The following is a 21,304-nucleotide window of genomic DNA, read 5'->3' as shown; positions in this document are numbered from 1 at the left end:
GAGAGAGAGAGAGAGAGCAGCAGCGGGTGTGATTAGCTCCTTTGTTGGAGGTCTGTTGAGCTTCATTGGCTCCAGAGAATAGGTTCCTAATGAACCCAGCCAAGCTTGGACCAAACTTTGTGCTGAAGACAAACTAAGTTATGGTGGTCTGGCAGAGCGCTGAGGGCGAGCCGACTGATATACAACGCCTGGACATATGGTCCCCCCATCAGGGCCTCTCCCAGCCACTTTCTCATGTCCTGGCTTCTGTGTGTGTGCTTTTGTGTGTGTGTATGTGTCAGAGGGGATACACACAAGAAGAATATTTATAGTGTGATTTTTCTTATATTTGTTTGATAACTCATTGGAACAGAGAAACAGAGAACTGGAAAAGAAACACAGGGAGTAAGGGGGAGTAGAGGGGGGAGAGAAAAAGAGAGGCTGGTTGATGCTTACTGAAAGCGACAGAGGAGAGAGGGCTGCAGGCTTTGTCTTTCCAGCTGACCCCAATACAGAATCCTTTCTGACACGTCCTACAAGACATGGAGTAACTGAGTAAATCAGGCCAACCTGGCTGTGGTGTAGCAGTGACTGCACCATAACAGGTGCAATATGGAAGAGAACCACATGGTATCTTGATGAACTCAAAACATAGACATGGATATGAAAGAGAAAAGTCTAAAGACTTTATACACTTGTAAATGTCATGTTGCAAAAATAACATTTATTTGCTAAAGAAGAAGTGGAGGGGTTAGATAGTAAACAGCTCTTTTTGTGTGTTTGTGTATGCATATGTCCATGCATGTGTGCAAGCATGTAAAGAGGAGGCGCAGGTGAGCCTGAGTGTGGTTTGAGGCTAATTGTTTGGGTCAGGGTGGGAGCGTGGGGACGGATGGCTTCCGTGTCCCACCAACAAGGCTCTCGGTAACTGAGCCGGCGAGGGGGAGAATGGGCCCACTACAGGGCCACACAGCAGGCTCAAACAACACTTATTCTACTGGCCAAACTGTCAGCCAGAACAACTTCATTGTGCCCAAAATTGGAGTTGAAAGCAAGGCAGAGACTTGGCAGGGGTGGGGGCAGTGGGAAGGTAGGGAGAAAGAAGGGAAGGATGCAAAGAGAGAGAGGGGGTCTGTGGGAAACCGGGGGACTGGAAAAGGGGGAGTCCCAGAGAAAGTGCAGTCCTGGGGATGAATAGGGTCAGACGGTGTGAGTTCATTTCAGTGAGGAGAATTCCCATAGATCCTGCACGAGGGGCAGACGGCCAGGAGCAAGGCAGTGGCTCGAATGGAAATTTATTAAAATGCTTTCTGGGAAGAGGGGATAAACTGTAGCAGTTTTCTGTTCCAGTGTCTCTTCCACATTTTGCTCACACTATTCAGCCATGATAAACACAGTTCTTAGACAATGGTGACATAACCAGCTGATAGTGCTACATATTGCATTTTACTAATGTGCATCTACAGTGCACTCACTGAACTGCTGACCTCAAGTTTTTCAAATATTTTTTGTAGACCTGGGTAGAATCGCAATCATATAATACTGTAATTCTGTGAGCACCTCCCCCATTATCTCATATCAATATTAGATCTTATATGTAATATATAACTGTGCCACACACACAGACTACCCACAAGTATTAGATGCTTCCCTGCAGGATTTCCCTGCCTTGGACCCCAGGAGGGAACCCAGCCACAGGCTTTGAACTGTGATTTGTATACAGTACAACAGAAAGCCCCTTTAGACTGACACTAAACCAGTCTAAATCAGTCCAACACTGATTTACGTCACTATTCTCCTCTTTGTCTCTTCTCTCTTCTCCTGCTGGCGATTTCAAATTCATCTTCCTGCCCTCGGTAACTACTGCAAAAGGGTGAAGAAGTTTACTTAGTCACACTGAGTTTAGGGAGATGAGGAAAGTCTGTGATTCTGTGTGTGCGTGTGTGGGCGAAGGTGTGTGTGTTGACTCTCTAATGTTAGTGTGGTGTGCTCGTGTACGTGTGTGTGTGCTTGCGCGTGTGCAAAATGCAGAAATGTACACACACACACACACTCACACACACACACACACACACACACACCCCTGTTTGATCCAGAGCTAGCCCTACAGCTCCCAGAGACTCAACAAAAGGCCTCCTCTATCCATTGTATGAGCTGTGTGTTTCCCAGGAGGGCTCGGGCTCAGTGAGAGAAGGGCCCCAGATCGCTTTCTCCTGACATGGATGTTTATTCGCTCTATGGTCCAGCAGAACACCCTCAAAAGGACTGGCCTTAGCATTTTGACGTGCATGACACATAGTTTTGGAAAAGAGAAGAGGGGATAGAGAGTGTGAGAAAAAAAGAGAGTGAGAGACTGTCTTGACAGACGAACAGACACACAAGACAGACAGATAGAGAAAGGGCCTGTCTATGAAGGTGTTCTCAGTGCACTCATATGAAAAAGAATATTTATGGTGTTCTCTGCCATTTTATTTGCTCCTTGTCTTTACACTAGTCAGCTTTCTTGTCAACCTTGTTCATAAATGTAGATCTACCCGGTGGGTGGGTAGAGATTTCCCCCTGATCTTGACAAGCTCTCCCATCCCTGACTGCATACTAATTTCTCCAGAACTACTGAACCAATGCAAAACAAATACAAATTGCCAAGGCTGCTCTTCATCGTTTGAGAAGCAGGGTCTTAGGAGGTTAGCAGATAGTAGCTGTCTATAATGGGTCTGTGATTAATCAGATTGTCTGCTGTGGACAGAGAAGCTTACAGCGGATGGCTGTTGTAGTTGGCTATACGATATCTTTAGGAATCCGTCAATATGTCTGAGTTTAAAATCCTGAGCTAATGAAGGGAAGTGTAAAAAACGACTCATTCATTCACCAGTCAATTAAAAGTCCATCAAATGCTCAGTGCGATAAATCGGACAATAACTGATTGTGACAATGGCAGGTTTTCGAGTTTCAAAGATTTTTCTATTTCCCTTTATAGGCAATGATCTATCCCCAGCCGCTCTCTCTTCACCAGCTGTTGTTACCTAAGAGTTTTGAACGCTATCTATCAGAGTACTTCACTTTCTCTGGCAATATCTAAACGTTTCCTTGAGATTGAGAGCACCTGCGGGGTTGACCATAGATCTCAGTGGAGCTGCAGAAGCCGACAGTTGAAAACAAACATGGTAGGCTGATACCATCTAATCTGTTGAACACCATTATCGTCTAAGATATCGCTATACTCTCCTCCATACCCACACGCACCCACCCTCCAAACCAGGCTTACTCTCTCCCTGTACACCCTTTGAGGTAAAAGCTTGTGTGTTGAGGCTGAGAGTGAATGTAAGCCATTGTTATGGTGTAACCGGACTCCACAGCAGGTTGTTTGATCCTGTTTTGGGCCTGAAAAGCTTTTTTTTTTTAAAACTTGAACCACCACATCAGCTGAGAGGGTCAGACAACAGACTCTATTTGTAGAGTCCTCTGTCTGTCTGCTTTGTTTTTTTTCTTTCTCCTTTTTCATCCTCACTTTGTCTCTCTTTGTCAGTCTAAATCTCTCATCCAGATTTAGGTTTGAGTCCAAAGCTTTAATTACCATAAAGAGGGGCGTGCAGTCATTCACATACTGTACTTGGATGTGAATGTATGCTTTTAGGCACACTCTGTCGCTCTCAATTTCTCCTTCATTCTCTCTCCCTTTTTCTTTAAACAGGATCTTCTTGTACCACTCTCTCTCTGTACAGACATTGGATTATATTTCTTACTTGCACCTCTGGTATGGCAATAGCAAAAGAGGATGTTACTGGAAAGTGTTGAAATGACAAAAGCATTAGTAAATTGTTCTGTTCACCCACAATACTTCCCGTGATACATCCAAGCTCTTGTTTTGTTCCTGTTTACCCAACATCTTTTCATTATTTACATTACAACATAGAACCATGCCGCCGTATTGTCGAATGTTTTGGGCGCTGACTTGCACTTCTACACCCTTTGTTACTGTTTTGGCATTGTATTCTCAATTTATGATCTGTTTGGCGTTCAGTGTGGACAATGTGCATGCAAATATCCTCGTCCCATTATGCCAACTGTCTTTGTATGTCAGCTCTCTTCCCTAAGAGGTATAGCTGAAGAGTTGGAGGGGGGATGGAATGGCGCTGTATGTTTTTGGAGGAAGATTTGTGCCCGCACACACACACACACACACACACACACACACACATACGCACCCATCTGTGCCCCCAGCCCATTTCAGACGTGAGAAACTGTACCCTCATTTGCATAAGAATAATTGACACTTCAAATTAGCCTTCCAATCAAAGAGGATTCGTTTTTTCAAGCATATGTGCAGGCACTGAGCACTGCCATGCTGGAGAATATGAAAGGGAGGGCAAAAGAGAGCATGGATGGGAGGGGACGCGTCATAAAAGATTAACCCTTTCATTTCCTCGTCTCAGAGTAGAGGATTTGATGTGCCTTTTTATGGGAAATATAACTTGATATACAGTAAAACAGACTTTTGTAGGGGAATAATAAATGATTTCTTCTCTAAATCAAGGGATCCTATGACTGCCTGGTGGGGCAAAATGTTTTTTCTGATTGATAGGTATTTACCTTTGAAGGCTTTTGGTGCACTGACTGTGTTATGTGCACATTTACACATCTATATGCACCTCAGTGGCACTGGGCGCAGGCCAAGACAGCGAGTGCTATTAAGTAGAGTGTACGTGTGTATGTGTGTCAGTGTGGATGTGTCTGCGGATTTAGGGTTTGCCCACATTAAACCATTAAAGAAAGTGCAATGTTGAATTATTGATAATGGCTAATGAAAAGGATCAGTTCGGGATAAACTACAGGCTTAACCATAGCCCTGAGGGCTAACACACACAGACGCACACACAGACACACACACAAAAACACACAGATAGATAGAACATCATTCACGCCCCCCGTTCAACATCTATTTTAGGTTTTCTCAGACTGACTTGACTGACTGACTGGCTCTGTGTATATCTCTCTCTCTTCATTGTTTCATCCATGTTCCAGTTACACTGAAACTCATACCAATTAAGACCAGTAAAGGCCCCAACACAGGGACAAGATATTTGCTATGTGCGTCTATGCCTCCCCAGTTGACAAGCAGAGAGCCTTTTTGAGGCTGAGCTGGTTTTTGGGGAGAATAAGGGACAAGGATTCAGTTTTGGGGGGAAGGGGATAGAGAATGGGGGTTGAGGGTTTGAGGGAGGGGGGGGCTTCGGCGCCAGCCCCTCTGAGGCGCTCAGCATCCCCCCGCTTATAGGATGGCGGATGTGTCTGAGGGTATCCATGACAACACTGCTGCATGCCAGGGACATACCACGGCAACATGGCCTAGTAGAGTTGGTGTCTGTTGTCTGTGTGTGCAGATCCATTAAGGCCCACATATCTTGGTGACATTAATATTCACTCAGTCAGACAGGGAAGCTGCTGCAGCTTCAGTCAGTTTGCTGTTAGACAGGCATGTATCACAGACACCTTCATTTCAGCCCGTGACCCAGAGACTCAACATGAATATGCCCACTGTATACACTCTTGTAAGTGAATATAAGCCAGTGTCTGTGGTTTGACACAGTTGTCAAGAAAAGCACCTTTTCGCTAATGGTTTGGCATGGCACAGTTTTATGCTTGTACTATATATTCTATACTTTCACAGACATAGAGAGGTGTGCCCTCACATCCACTCAGGTCATGAAGCACAGGTCAGGACTCACTTCCTCTCAAACAAACATGCTCACACACTAACACACACTCTCTCACACACACAGACTAACACAGTCACACTCGTAGTTCGTGCACAGATCATGTTATATGTTATAATAATCCCATCTGGGACGGCCTCGATTCTCACTCAGAAAGTAACCACATAATGATGCTCTGATGAGTTCCTGTGTCTGTGTGTGTGGGAGTGTGTCTGTTAAAGAGAGAGAGAGAAAGCGAGAGAGAGAGAGAATTGAAGGTGCTTTATGTGTCATGGGTTATACTGTTTTATATTTTAAACCCATATCCCTGCCCCCACACAAGCACATACGCACACACACATGCACACACTCACACACGCATGTAGAGTCAAACTCAGATCCTATGGGAGTGTATTTTTAACCCCGGCTGCCTGTGCATTTGCTGAGGGGTTAAAGGCCTGAATCGTGAATCAAGTAAATAATTCACAATAGCTGAAACTCTTTCGATGTAACCTCAGAATGAATGGGGGAGGGAGACAAAAGAGATTTAGTTACGTAGAGGCACACAATAGTACTGTCCAATCCTACTTATTGTTTTGACTTTACTGTACAAAGCAAAGATAAACAAGTAGGTCAATAAGCAATAGCCAATAACTCCCATTGGTCTCCCATTATATCATAAAGTCTGATTCCATGCAGCATCTGTAAAATGTGTACAGTGATATGTACCTTGCATGTTTATCTACTGTATATGTGCTATGTACATCTACAGCACTAAACAATATGCCTGTCTTGTGTTTTTAGGTTGAATGGAAACCTTGCAGATCATGACCCAGAAACAAATGGCATAATGACTGGAGTCTCCGCGCTAAAGACGTCAAGGATATTCAGCTGATCTCAGAGGTGACTGCGCTCTCTCCTTTCAAGCATTACCGTTTCTGCCCTCTTGTTATATGGGCTATATTTTACGAATTCCCTGCTATGGATCAGCAGTCTCTGCATCCTTTTTCTCAGAGAATTCTATATCAAAGTGTCTGTAAGACATTTTGAGTGACATTGCTTCTGTCAAACGGCTGATTGAAGGAGACACAGAGAGAAATGCTGTGCTAATGAAATTGTCTGACCCACATCCTTTAGTGCTATCCATTTCTCCAAAGACACAGAAAGGGCATTTATACAGGTAAACCATGACTGGTCCCTGAAGTGAAAGAGGAGTTTTTCAGAAGGAAGAGGAGCATCCATTATTTACTATACTGGGGTTGCTAGACACTTAGGAAATAATGCAGTGCTTCAAGCATACAAAACATAGAGCCTCCTCGGTGCTGGGGAGGCCATTGTTGTGTGTTTTGAACATGTCTGTTTCCATCCATACTGACAGATGAAAAAGAATATGTCTCCCTAAGGTTCAGAAGCATGGACACAGATAGAAGAGAAAGAAGGAGAGGGAGAGAATGGGATGGTGGAGAGATGTGTTTGTGTGTGTGTCAGTCATATCTTTGTGCATGTTTGGTATTCATGTCTGTGCATTTGTGCACATGTGTGTCTGTTTATTTCCCCCATGTCTGTTTTTTTGGCATCTGTATGTACAGTAGTATGTGTCCAAACATGCCCCAGTCCTAGATTATTTAATGTAAATGAGTCTTACACCTAGCGCAAGCAGTCCTTGTGTGCATGCATGTGTGTGTACGCATCACTCTTGAACTGTATAAGTAGTCTCTTCCAGCTCTGATAGGCTTCAGTCGAGTCTTATTCTCTGCAGATCAGCAGCAGCATCATTTGCCTCCTCATGGAGAGCGGAGGCATCTGACTTCAGTCTAGTGGGAGTAGTTAGCAGAAGGAGAGCAAGGCATACAACTCCTCCACCCTGTTATCAGACTTGGGGTAACACCAGGCATTACTTTCTGCCTTTGTCAATTTCCTGAGGGACACTTTGACATGAAATCCTTTTTGTGGATGAGGAGAGACCACTCCTTAAAAATGTTTGTATTTTTCCGCATAAATGCGTATTGTGAAGGAGAGCATGATAACTAACCATGTTTATGGTTCCGGTCTGGGAAAATCTGGGTCTACTTACATTGAAGAATCCTCAAAATTACAGTGACAATAGAATTATATATTTTATTTAGATATGTTATGTAGTGAGTTTTAAGATGTGTGGGAAAAAATGGATATTGTTCCTAGTGGCTAAGACAGCATCATGTATCTTAAACAGATTCATTAAGGCCCCAAGACAATGACATTTCTAGACACAGAATGTGTGGAGCAATCCAAAAATTGATGATCAGACAGTTTTAACCACCAAAACCACCAGCAATAGATTCAGATTCAATCTGTCAATCTGGCTATTATAGTAAATTTATAGTAATGTTTTGCCAGTAATGTATAGTAATTTCAATTCTTAATACTGTTAGAGGTATGGATCCCTCAGAAGAAACTTGATAAAACTGTAAACAGATATGTTGCAGTGCCATGTAGGTCTACTGTAAAGCTCTATCTAGAGCTGTCTCAAAGTGACTACAATGAATGTAATTACTGAAATGTTAGCATAACTGATAGGATGAAGGCCAAAACTACTTGAAACTTGAGACTTTAATTTGAAAGCCTTTATCTATTTTGAGAAGATGGCCGACAAATCATTTAAACTCCTTTAAATACTCTATATAAGTCAGAAGTATGTCAGTATGTTACATTACAGGGCACACCACAGTGATGTTTACATGTACACAGTGTGCGGGTTGGAGGGTAGGAAAGTAATTTTCCCTATGGAGATTGATATACTGCCAGAAATTCCACTCACTTAAAAGTTGATCATCCCCTGATCCTCTATTACAGTTTATCTTACCAAGGTGTAATCGATCTGTTCAGTTGACTCAGTAATTGTCAAATGCTTTGTTTGATGTAACCAAAATATCAGAGATACTGAGAACCATCAGCAAAGCCCTGGACCCATTCGCATACACACACACACACATACTGCGGACATCATCCTTGTATATAGGCGCTAAACTGCAGTGTCAGCAGAGAAGATGAGGAGGATGCAGAGAGAGGCACATGTAGCTTTGACTAAGATCAGCTGATAGACAGGCCAGCCAGGCAGGCAGTGTGTGCCCTTGAGGTGCTGTGAGCAGGCAGAGTTGTGTATCTTGAGTTGTCTGAATCCACCTCCCTTCATCTTTTGGAGTTGGGTTGAGTTTGGCTGTTGATGGCCCAGGGACCCCCTGCCAACCCTGAACTGTTCTGTACTGTCAAGCAAACATCAGAGAAATTTGTTGAAGGAGACAGCCTGGCCAAAACAGTACTTTTGTACATTCTGGATTCCTGGAAAAAAACAGAGGGGAGTTGCTGACTTACAGCAACTTGCAAGGGACGCATCCACTTTCAAGAGATTTTAAGTGTCTGACAAGATAAATCAGCAAATACATTTAGAGTAAACCTTTAGGAACCACCTCTGTTGAAGTCATGGGATCCTAAAATGACGTATTGAACTGCCTTTGTAGTCTGATGCAGACAATGACACTATACATTGAAGGTTTCACTGAGCCAGTCAGGCTTCCTACTGTCTCAAATGACCCCAGCTGTTCTGTATGGCCTATACATTCATATTGGGTCCCAGAATACCTCCCATGCTTGTCAACAAGCTCTATAGTTTCGGGGAAATGTAATACCATAATGTCTTTCTGGAGGAAGGGAGTGTCAGGTATGGCCAAAGTAATGGAGGAAAGGCTGGAGGTGCAGGTAACACAGGTTAGGTTTGGTGTAAAGGGGATCCGATAAGGCGTTCCCCAGACCCTGCAGTCTCCCAGTCTCCTCTATGAGAGAATAATAAGCAGCTGTAACCCTGAGACACTCCCAGGCCTGTGTCCTCAGCTACAAAAACCTTCACCGGGCGTCTTATCAGGTTCTAAGGATATCACGTAAGACAATACATGTGAGAAGTGCAGAGGGAACAATAGGAGGAAAGTGCAGTGTGATATGAGGGGGACTAATGTCAGCGGCTATTGTTGAGGCTTTTGTCACTGTCAAGTACACCGGGAACTCACAGCTCACTGAACTTCTTTCATTCAATTATCTCGCTTTGGAATGTGTACAACAAGACTGTCCCTCATGCGTTAGCAATGGCAAACTGTAAACACAGAAGTTATGTGTTTGTTGCAGGTAAACTGTAACTAACAGGTTGCCGTAAGATCCCCAATGGCTGGAATTGAAGATTTAGTCTCAGTATTAAACTACAATTTCTAATAGGACATTTGCTGTTGAAAGTGTTGAGTTATACAGGATGTGGTGAAAATTCACTCAAACGTTTTTTCATAAAGCTTTAATTAAATAATATGTAACAGAAGGCAAATTGTCTTTGAAATGTTCTAATCATTTTCATATTTCTCTTTTTCAGGTAAATGAATTTTCCCAATCAACTAGAGAGGAGCCCAAATCTCATTAAGACAGGAGCTTCAAGATGTCCACAACTCTCTGAGCTTCACATTACTCTCTACGACACTTGGACCTGTTCTGTACTCTTTATTTCTGTCACCTGGTTATATATATAAGATTGTAAACTGACACATACTTTGACCTTGCACTAATATAGCAATTTATTTATTTATTTATTTTTATTACATGAGAGAATACTATCGGAGACATTAAACCTATATTCTATGTATTTGATTGAGTCTAACAAGTATATTTTTTGACATCTAAATAAAGGTTTTTTCTTCCTTTAAGTGATGTTTCAGTAGAGTTATTTCCTCCTTCCCGTGTAGTGCTCTGGCACTCCAGGTAAAGATCAATGTGCTTGACATAATTGGGTCCTATTTGGTTATGAAAAGAGCATGCGTGCTGATAAAAGCTGGCACGGTGATCAAAGCACTGTGCGTCCTGATCAAAATCATACACCTGACACAGTTGTAGTTAATCCAGACAGACTTACGAAATGTGGGGAAACAGATTTCAGACGGTACCAAGAAGCCTCCCTGTTTAAAATCAGCTCCATACCACATTGTGCTGTCAAATCAAATGTATTTGTATGTGCAAAATATGAAACAACAATTAAAAATAAGAATGATTTTATGCTTCTTTTCTACACCTACCTTTGTTGCCTTTTTCTCTCCAGGCTGCATGTCAGCTTTAAAGAAAAATAGAACAATCTGACTTTTGTCTCCCTGTCAAAGTTTCTCCAAAATTCCATTCACACTACAACAAGAAGGCTCAAAAGTAGGATCCATGAAATCTTTGACAAATTGTTTCTTATGGGAAAGAAGTCTAATTTTTCTCCCTTTTCTATCTTTCATTACTCCCCATTCATCTTTATGTGCCTTTCCATTTTCCCTTCTCCTTCCTAATCATATTAATTCTCTCTTTCCCTCCCTACTTAACATCCACTCCCACTATTTTTCTCACGCTTACCCCATCTTCATTTCCTTTACCAGCATCACTCTTCCCCTCTTCCCTACAACCGTCTTTCAGTCCTGTCTATCCCCCCTCGTCTTCCCCGCCCTCACCCATTCTCTTGCTACCATTCTCTATCTCTCTCTCCCTCTCTCTCCCTTGTCTTTCTCCCCCTCTCAGATGTCAGATCACAGTCTAGTCTTCCGCTTGCCCTGTCATCACATTTTTCACACAACCCCATCCCTTAATTGGGCCTGTATCATCATATCATATCATGTAGAATATCTGATCACAGCAAGAGATGAAAGATGGCCTCCACCTATCCCCTCTCAGACAGACAGACAGACATATACTGTAGATGCACACAAACACACACATCATCGCTCACACCAACACACACGTCACTGGTCGTATGGGACAGGAATCCAAGCTGATGGCTGTGTCTGTGTACATTTTTACACCTCATGTTTGCGGCAAGTTGTCGATGTGATTGTTACAGCATGACAGGTGAGATGGTGTATATTCCACGAGTGTCCAATGATGTTTGTATCAACCACTAGTGGCTTTTGTGATGAGACAAAGGATGCCCTGGAGCCAGCAATGTCACATCTACAGGTAACTAGCAAAATAAAGGAAACATCAACAAAAAGTGTCCCGGGAGTGCTAAAATAGCTCCAAACATGGCTTGATATCAACTTGAAGGATGCAACGCAAACAAATTTTGTGCAAGATACCCAGTAATTCCTGCTGCTCCTATTTTTAACTTCAAAATATACTGTAACAATTAACCATATAATAAAATAAACTCCCATGGGGTTATGGTTTATATTGTGTTCATATTCTCCAATGGTTACTTCCATCCAGATAGATAAAAGTGGCAATAAAAAAACACAAAGCCATGCTTAGTGTAGTATAAAATGTAATGTAAATTGACAAGCATATGGTGTCAGTATTTACTTCAGGTCTCTCAGGACGGCCACACGGCTGCATAATCTTAATATCTTTCTTCTTAAAGGACTAGTGTGTATGTTTTAGTGGCATGTAGTGGCAAATTGCAATCATTTAATTAAAGCTCAGCCTTCCAAGCTGCAAAACTATCAAAAAACACAAAGGGCCCTATCTATAGCCAGTGTTCGGTTTGTCCGTTCTGGGCTACTGTAGAAACATGGCGGCTTCCGTAAAAGAGGACCCGCTCCCTCACAACACAACAAACTTCCTTCATTTCTTTCCCCCCCCTAGGCGGTGATCATCATACTAATGGCACCGTCATATTATCTATTATTCCATTTCTGCCAATAGATCCTCCTAAATGTTGCACCCGGGACCTTAATAAATCAAATTTCTGTTGTTGCTGACAAAGTTGCAAGTTTCTATCATATTACAGGAAATCTTAATGATCATGGTCATGAAATGTGTACGAAGGGGCAAATATTTGCACTACGTACTTGAATGCAGACATTATTATTAAAGCACATCCAGAAACAGTATACATATACATTGGTTCTTGTCCCACATTTGGAGGTTTGGCCTGAGTCACACAAAACAGGCGTATTTTAGCTACAGAAATGCGTCAGCATAATGAAGGTCACACAGTTTATATAAGACAGAGTTGTGAGCAATATAGCCAGAAAGTGATTGGTTAATTTGAATACCTTTTGGAGGACTAAAGCCATAATATTATCCACTATGTAACCTCTTAGATCTTGCAAGCCCTTGAGGGGGAAGCCACAGATTGGGAACCACTAGTATATAGTGGATTCTGATATAATTTCCCATGGTTTATCCCATTGTTGGAATCTTGTTTAAACAGCGAAACCTAAAGCTTGCACACAGATGTTAATGAAAAATCAACCACAAACTTAACTACCAAAATACATACACATGTGTCACTATGTGGGTCAGAAGTCTTGAAAAAGGTCAAACATCAAAAGAGAATCAGGATGATATTTGTGAAAGTGCAGTTTTGTTTAGTAATGATTCAATTTTTTATTTTATTTTGAAAGCAGAATGTCGTGGTCTGTATGTTATTTCTATCTAAATGTGATTTACATCATTAAAAGGCTGCATGGAGGCCTGCTGTGAATAAACCTTTTTTTCTCAAGTGCTTGAAATCTTCTTTTACTCATATCCACAGGAGTGAACTGGTCACATGGTGAGCTAACAATCGTTCAATAAAAGCACAGTACACCATTGCAAAGCCATTGTTTTCAGTGTGTCTCTTATTTTCCCTATGTACTATGCTACTCCCATGCTACAACCTTGTGCAACGTGCAACAACATGCTAGTTATCACAACGTTTGAATAGTGACACATTATTACAATATAATATTATAAAAATTTTAGACCAAGCTTAGATTATTTTTAATTAATTTAATTATTGTAATTCATTTACTTGAGGTTTTATAAGCAACAATACATTTTTAAGATCACTTTGTTTAATTCTTAATCGGGCCACAAAAGAAGTTCATGCTCCGGACATGACAAGAATACTACGGTAATATGTTTTAATGATAATTCTATCATATAATTCTAGCATGGGAATACATTTCTTATTTAGATGTTCACTAGCTAGAAAATATGCAAAACCATTCATAGGGTGTTACATATACTGTAGCACATAATTTTATATCTTGACGAATACTTTAAACTATAACGTGGCTTTATCCGTGAAAGAAAATGTTCACCACAGATCATATTGTATTACACTGGATCGTGGATGAATGTGAAGAAAAATCCAATAGAGACAGATTCAAACATGTGAAGACATGGATCACAGTTTAAATAGGTCTTCCTGGAATCATAATGCAGCTGTCTACATCTTTCAGTACAATTGAATTGAGCCAAGAGCATTTGGGAACCACAAAGATCTCAGATGGCACTTACTTAAGATTGATCTCCTAAAGGCACTAAAAAATAAATGCAAGAATTCTACTATTGATGCAGAGCTTTGAAAAAAAAATGTCTTTTTTATATTAAGGTGTTTTTTTTTTGGCCCGGGAACATGACCTTGGTAGCTGCTGGCGAGGAAAAGTAAAGAATAAAACTTCTAAACTCCATTATGTGATAGAACTTTTTTGCTCCTTTCTTTGTCTCCCTCCTCTTTTTTCCACTAGACGGCACAGTATTTCACTTTTATCTACAGATAGCAGGACTTTGTGTTATCTTATTTTGTTTGGGAGAAGATTCACAAGTACTATCCGCCCCATGATCCCAACAGACGACAAGATACAGAACTCCAAGTCTGGAAACTTCACAGTGAGAAAAATGAGGTCTTACTGAAACTACCTTTGGTGTGTGTTTAACTCTCTGGTTATTCCCTTGGAAGATTTGGAAACCAAAGAGCTGCTGGCTGCACAGTGTTACAGTATTATAAAATACAATAGAAAGATGTGTGTACATTTTAAGAAGTATATTGTTTAAGATCACAACTGAAATCTGGTGCAAGAAACTGAAGTTTGATTAGAGTATTCAAGGTTGGTGCGGCTTTAAAGGACTTTACTGGAAAGTTTTCAAATAAAAATCTAGTCACAAATTAATTGATCAACTTTTCAGTCCTTATCTTGTGCACCAACCAAAATAAGTACAATATTCTGTGGATCAGTGGTTCCCCACTTTATTTTTGTCTGATGTACCTCCACAGCTCATACAGTCAGATACAGCCATCATATTCCAAAAATGCTCATTTGAATAGATTTAAAACTGAATGTGATTTAACAATGTTAACTATGTAAAAGTGGATATTGTTAAAATATCTTTTTCATACAATTGAACTTGTGTTTAAGTCAGTTTGGTCAAATTTGCATTCGGCCTACTTGGAGTGAAAGAGGCTAAAAGTTCCAACCATTTATCCATCACTATCTGTTTTATTCATTAGGAGTGTTAAAGTGTGTGTATAGACACTGAAAGGTTTGGTAATACCGGTGCAGGATGTTTGATGCAACTTTCTTGGTTAGGTACACCCTGTGACTTTCTAATTCGTCGAATTGTAGAGCAAAACAGAAATTCTAGAAAGCAAGTTTTGCCCGGAAAGTTTTGGCAGCACACCAGTTGTTGTCTATCAGCTTTAGCATGCTAGTCGGCTTAGTCATGTTCAGAGGGCAGCGATTATTGTCAAATGCTGACATCGTTCAACTGAAACCGGGTATGTCTGTGGAAAGACTTCAAACATGTAATTTACATCACCTGAATGCGATGATTAGTAGAAAGAGACAAAAAGCGATTGGCAGCCTTTCACTGCAGATACGCAACGTGCCAAAGTAACTATAGAGTGTTAATTGCTGTGGATATGCATACTCCATTGTAGAAAATACAGGATTTATGGTACTTGAGCCCCAGTATAATGTGCCTTCATGTGTGCATTTTAATTAGTCCATTTCGCCTGCCCTGTATAAATGAGCGCAAGCTGCAGGAATTGTGAACAGGTCAGGCTCCTTCAAAATAAATTACAAAAATTGTTTTATACATCTGTTTGTTTTCTCTGTACCAAACCATGACCCCTAAGGTAGATACCGAACCTTGAATTTTGTGTATGGTTGCATCCCTATTCAATGTGTTTAGCAATTACAATCATTTATCCACTCATATTAACCTATCCAATACTATTTATTTTAACTGATTAATCTTTACTTTTAGCAATATGTTTTAACCAATTGTCCATTAATTTTAGCTAACCACTGCCCAACACCTAGCATTCAAATGTTATAGCATACTCAATGTCTGTAGTTTGTTTTTTATCATAATTTCATCAGTTGAGCTACTCCACAAACTTTCCATGTACCCACAGGCAACTGCAGAAATACCCTGAGGGGTACTCGTACCTCTGGATAGGAATCACATATCAGCATCTCATTGGAACATGTAACAGGTAATAGAGGCCCAGAGTGTCTCTATTTTTGGAGAATGTTATCTGACATCTCTGCCTACTCTGTCATGAAATCACAACAGCCCACTATCACACACTGCCGTGACATGCTGAGGCTGCCTTGTAGAAGCTGGACAAGGACAGAAGACATTGCCTGCAACATGTGTGAATGTATATTTGAGTGTGCCCATACGTGTGAATGTGTGCGTCTTTCTCTTTGTGCTCAGTCAGGAGTGATTGATTTTGAAGTGTAGAATCTTGACAGAGTGTTCGGCTATCCCAGGAGGCACGAGACCACAGGGCCGAAACAGACGAGCAGCCTTCACTTTCTTCTTCTCTCTCTCTTTCTTCTCACTCTCTTCTCGTTCTCCCACCTCTGTCCTCTCTCATTCCCCACATCCATCCCCCCTTCAATCTAACCCCTTCTCCTCCCTGCTATTTCTACCCAGATCTCTGATGGGTTTATTGATATGTAACATTGATATTTATTGCTGGCTAAAATGAGCTGCCGTCTTGCAGGTGGTGGGTGGGGATTCCTGATGTGGGTCAATAAGAGACAGACATGCCTGGTGATTTGCTTTGAGGGAATTCACAGCTGCTGTAGCTTATACTGCTGAGATATAGCCCGTGTCAAACTCTCATCCATAGGAAGAAAAATACAACAGAAATGTGAAATGGAAGGGTCTCAGGGAACATTGCAGATTTTCAATATTACTTAAATAGAATAGCGTATTGGCACTCTCTGCAATCTATTTACTCACCTATCACTTACTGTCCACAGCTATGTGTGTTTACAGTATATAGCTACTGTACATGGAAGGGAGTGAAGAAATAAAGAGGATATATTACATGTGCAGTAGTAAATGAATCTATATGTGCTCCTTCTGCCCTTATATCACATATTTGTGGTGGCCTGAAAACTATCATAGGTGAAAATATGGAACTCAATTTACACCAACCCTTATGAAACCATCATAGGTACAAAATGCAAATTAATTACACTGATGATTGACAATATATTTCCCATATAAAAGGAAAATAACATTGGAACCAGCACCCAAGAGAGCCCTGTTAGATCCTATTGAACCAACTCAATATAGCTGTGCAAACTTCAGATTTGGATTTTTGAATTGTACTGTGTAGTATCTTCAACCTGCTGGTTGTCACAAGGACTAAGGGTAATAAAACAGAGGCAGCATTCCTCTCTGCTCCGCCATTAGTGATGTCGTGTCACCCACTCCTGGGGCTCCGGCTTTGTTTTCCCATCATGCCCTCGCTGCTTGCTGGTTGGTTTAAACAAGCAGTATTCTTCTTCAGCCTTTCAATTATACCATGCCCCGCAGCAGCACCCTGCACCCTCCACATACGCCAAGACGGGAGCTAGGAGAGTAGGAGGGATTGATTTGAATTTGGCGTTTAATGGGTGTTTTGGTGTGTCTGTGTACTGGTACTGTCATTGGTTGGTTTTAACTCCACTTTCTGTATTAAGTATTGTTTGGAATGACACACCCATATGGAGGAACTGGAAAAAATGTAAAATTAAACCTTGAAAAAAGACCTGAACTCAGCCAGGTCAACTTTGTGATGAACCCCCAGGATGTGAAAAAATTTAAAAACTTAAATGTTCAAAAGTCAAAATATTTTTTTTTACAGTATTAGAGTCAACAAAAATAAACCTGTAATTCACTTACGTTTTATCATCCTAAACCATTTATAAAGTCAGTCTCTCCACTGCTTGATTGCCAAAAAGGTACTTCTGCTATTCCTGTCCCACTGTCTCGTCAGTCCATCTTTCCCTGTCTCCCTGTCTCTGAGTCCCACAGCAGCTCGACACGGGTCAAGTTCTCTTATTGAAAGGGTGAGATAGAGGCTGAAACCCTGCAACCACAAAAGCAGGCCGTCTAGACAAGGCCCCACAGTCCTGACCCCAGTTAGACCCTGTCCCCCCAGGGGCCTATAATACCTTTGTTTCCATGTTGATAAATTCTATTTCCTGTCGTACTAGCCTTACAACAAACACTGAGACATCCAAACTTTCAAACTTAGACCACAGGCATGTACGTAGCAGTAAGTGAGTATGTGACCTCCGGACTAGAAAAAAATGGACGCTGTATTTCATGGATATGATGTCAGACAGTAGTTAGATAATATTGCTATTATTATTTGTTAAAATAAATTAATCAACAAAATAAACTTTGAATAAATAAATATAAATTAATGCAAATCTCAACAATAAGTGCTGATATTAAAGAATAAAAAAATCTTTGGTTTAAATAATGTCTGAGTTTGTTTTATTTTGGTTCATTGAGTAGATTTGTATTGGCGTGGGTGATGTGAATATGTCTGGTGTTATGTTGACTGAGGGGCCTTGGTTCCCATCCATGTCTGGATTTTAGGTTTGGGGGGGTGCAGTCTGGTGATTTAGGCATGAGTTATCATCAAGTCACATAGCATAAATTAACATATAGCCTTAGACAGAGTACACAAGAGCAGACCACTTCTATTCAATGGCCCACAAGGGAACAAAGTCTGCTGCATAGTGTCTGTTTTAGCACACGGCCTGCTCATGGCTAGGTGTTATGCTAATTAGCTGCACATATATGTCTACCATCAATAAGTTGTCATATTGTCTACATGCCAACACTTATAATTATGTGACTGGGAACAATACGTTTTAGAAGACAAGGTTATGAACAAAAATATCTTCACTAGCCGACAAGGTGAGGAAATTTGAAAAAAAAAGTAACAAAAGTGAAATAAATCAGCCACAACATGTCGTTATTCAGGACAGACCCTATTGTTGTATTATCTGCAGTTAATACCACTCTCATGTTGGCTGGAGCTCTCTCAGAACAGTCTCTAGTTTCTCCGACTGCATATTTAATAAAGCAGATAATGATTTACATAATGATAATGATGGTTTATAATCTCAAAGCTGCAATTACTGGGCAAAACTGAATTCATATGCAACATTTTTAGGATGCGTTTTTCTTTAAAACCTTGTAGGTTTTATATCTGTATGGGTGTCAGTAATGTGCACATAATAACAGATTGTGATTGCCATGTTTCATTCTTAATCAATAAGTTCCACAAAGACGTTACCCAATATTTCAAGACAGTACGTTGGGAACCCTACTTCTTGTTCTCTGTCCTCCATTTTCTGCCACTCTGCCGCTTTGAGCTAAAATGCGCGCAGAGATAATAGCAACACATGGTCTTGCTAGCTTTCTTCCATTGTTCCTACAGACTTCTTGTCCTCCCCACTCCATCTTCTGCCTCCCCACAGAGAGCCATGAAGTGTCTGAGTCATTCTCGAATTACAGTATGTATTTATAGACAGCAGAGTCAGGACCCAGGCCATGTGTGTGTGCATGTGTTAGAGTGTATGTGTGCGTGTGGGTGGATGGGTGTTTCCAACTCACACTGCCTAAAACGAGGGCCCTGAGTCTGATGACTCACCTCCGCTACTGGACACAGCGACCAGGAGCGCTGATGTCACCTGTCCTGAGACCAAGAGTTACTGCTCGCTGTGACCCCACTCTGATCCAGGTTAGAGAGGAAAAGTGCCAGAGATTGTCTGTCATGTCGGAGCTTAAAGACACTGACTCATTTTCTGAGCACAGGTCAAAGTAAATATGTGGCATTGCACTGTATGAAAACGAAGGTGGTTGTCTCAGGAGCCAGGAACAGTGCAGTTGTTATCTCTCTTTGTGCTGCCACATACACACACTGCCATTCACTAACTCTGTTTTATTTCTGTACTGTGTGTGTCCAGATCTACACATGCATGAATAGTCTTTCATGCTCAAGTTTGGAAGAAAGACAGAGTAGTGGCTCACACCAGTGCACACACACACACACACACACACACACGCACGCACTCTCTGCCAGCCATTCAGCACAGCCAAAATCCAGGTCTGTGTGGTGGAAGAGACACAACCATCTGGATTCACTGCTGTCCTACATTCTGCTCTTACCTCCAATTTAACCATCTGAAAACATAAATAATGCACAACTGTAAAAGTGTGCTACTTGAATGGAGGAGATATCCCTATTTGAAAAGAAGTAAACTTTTCCTGACAAAAAAACTGATACATGAAAAAGATACACATGGTACGTGTATGTGGAGGGTGCTTTAGATAAAATGTCTCTTTCCCCTGAGAGAGAGCTTTTTTTTCCAACATGGAAAAAAATGAAGTAGTGACACATAGGCTACTTCTGTGTGATTGATAGCACAATTTGTTTTTTAGTGCAGAGAGATGACTACTTGAATGACAGATTGTAGCTCTCCAGTGAGGAAAACCTTTGAGTCAAACCTCTGACATTGTTTTTTTAAAATGTCAAAAATAATTGGATTCTAATGGGATTGTCAAGCACCTCTCTCTCCATCTCTGCAGTCATGCAGCCCATTAGAGAGCGCAGAAACGGCACTGCTGGAGGAGGCTGTTCAGTCTCACTCAGGCCGCCCACACGCGCCGTGTTTTCTCTTGTGATTTTTGTTTGTCCAAGTGAGAACAATGTAATTTGAACTGTGGCACCAAAGAACAACACAGATGCCCGAGACATAAAATCTAGGTGCGGTCCTCATTAGGGGACACTTCTGTTCAGTCTCACTCCAAAGCGTGTAATAGACCCACTGATCCACTAGAGCAGAGTCAGCAACCTTTACTGTCAAAAGAGCCATTTTTGCCAAAAAAGCTGCAAAACCTTCCGAATATTTTTTGGTCACAACCACAGGGAGTCACTGGAGAGGGGCTTAAGAGCTACAATGCGACTCGGAGCCACAGGTTGTCAACCCCTGGTCTAGAGGATACCATGTCAGTGTCACGTTTTGCCTCACCTAGACATGAAGTACACGCAGGCATGCATTTCTGTTGTGCTGTTTCTGTACTCCAGAAGTGAAACTGTGACTTTAAAGTTCTGACTCTCAGTTTTAATTGGCCAATGTTTACATTCACATCAGATAAAAAGTGTACTTGTAGTCCCCCAATTTTTTGGGACAGAAAGTAATTGGAAAGTAGACTAGTATCCTTTTCCTGCTAAAATGTCCTAAATTTTGGAAATGTGTTTAAAAAAGGCCTGTGAGTCCTAAACTGTTTACCCAATATGAATGTGAATACCCCTGAGCCCCATTAATGCTACTTTTATATTCCTATTCTGTTTTTTCTGGCTCTGTCCTGTTACCGTATAATTCCAGTCTCCCTCACAGGGGGTTAACATCTCCCTCTGAAGATAAAAGGTATTTGCAGGACATTGAGGTTTTGGGGCAATTTGGTCCAGATGGGAGATTTGGCTGTTGATCTGGATCTCTTAATACATCCATGCTTCTGTGTGTGTGTGTGTGTGTGTGTGTGTGTGTGTGTGTGTGTGTTTTCAACCACCTGTGCAT

General features: G+C 41.3%; 1 long non-coding RNA gene across 1 annotated transcript in view; it reads left to right on the top strand.

Moving 5' to 3' along the window:
* Positions 1-10,352, top strand: part of LOC118325982 — a 37,633-nt gene extending 27,281 nt beyond the window's left edge. The window contains exons 3-4 of the long non-coding RNA XR_004796616.1: positions 6,477-6,575; positions 10,063-10,352. This is a non-coding gene — a long non-coding RNA (uncharacterized LOC118325982). The remainder of the gene's footprint in view (positions 1-6,476; positions 6,576-10,062) is intronic.
* Positions 10,353-21,304: the final 10,952 nt, after the last annotated feature.

This window comes from Morone saxatilis, unplaced genomic scaffold (assembly GCF_004916995.1).
Source record: "Morone saxatilis isolate NCDOM2014 unplaced genomic scaffold, NCSU_SB_2.0 Contig16, whole genome shotgun sequence".
NCBI lineage: Eukaryota > Metazoa > Chordata > Actinopteri > Moronidae > Morone > Morone saxatilis.
The sequence above is the reverse complement of the archived record's forward strand: the minus strand, read 5'-3'. Positions and strand labels throughout refer to the sequence as shown.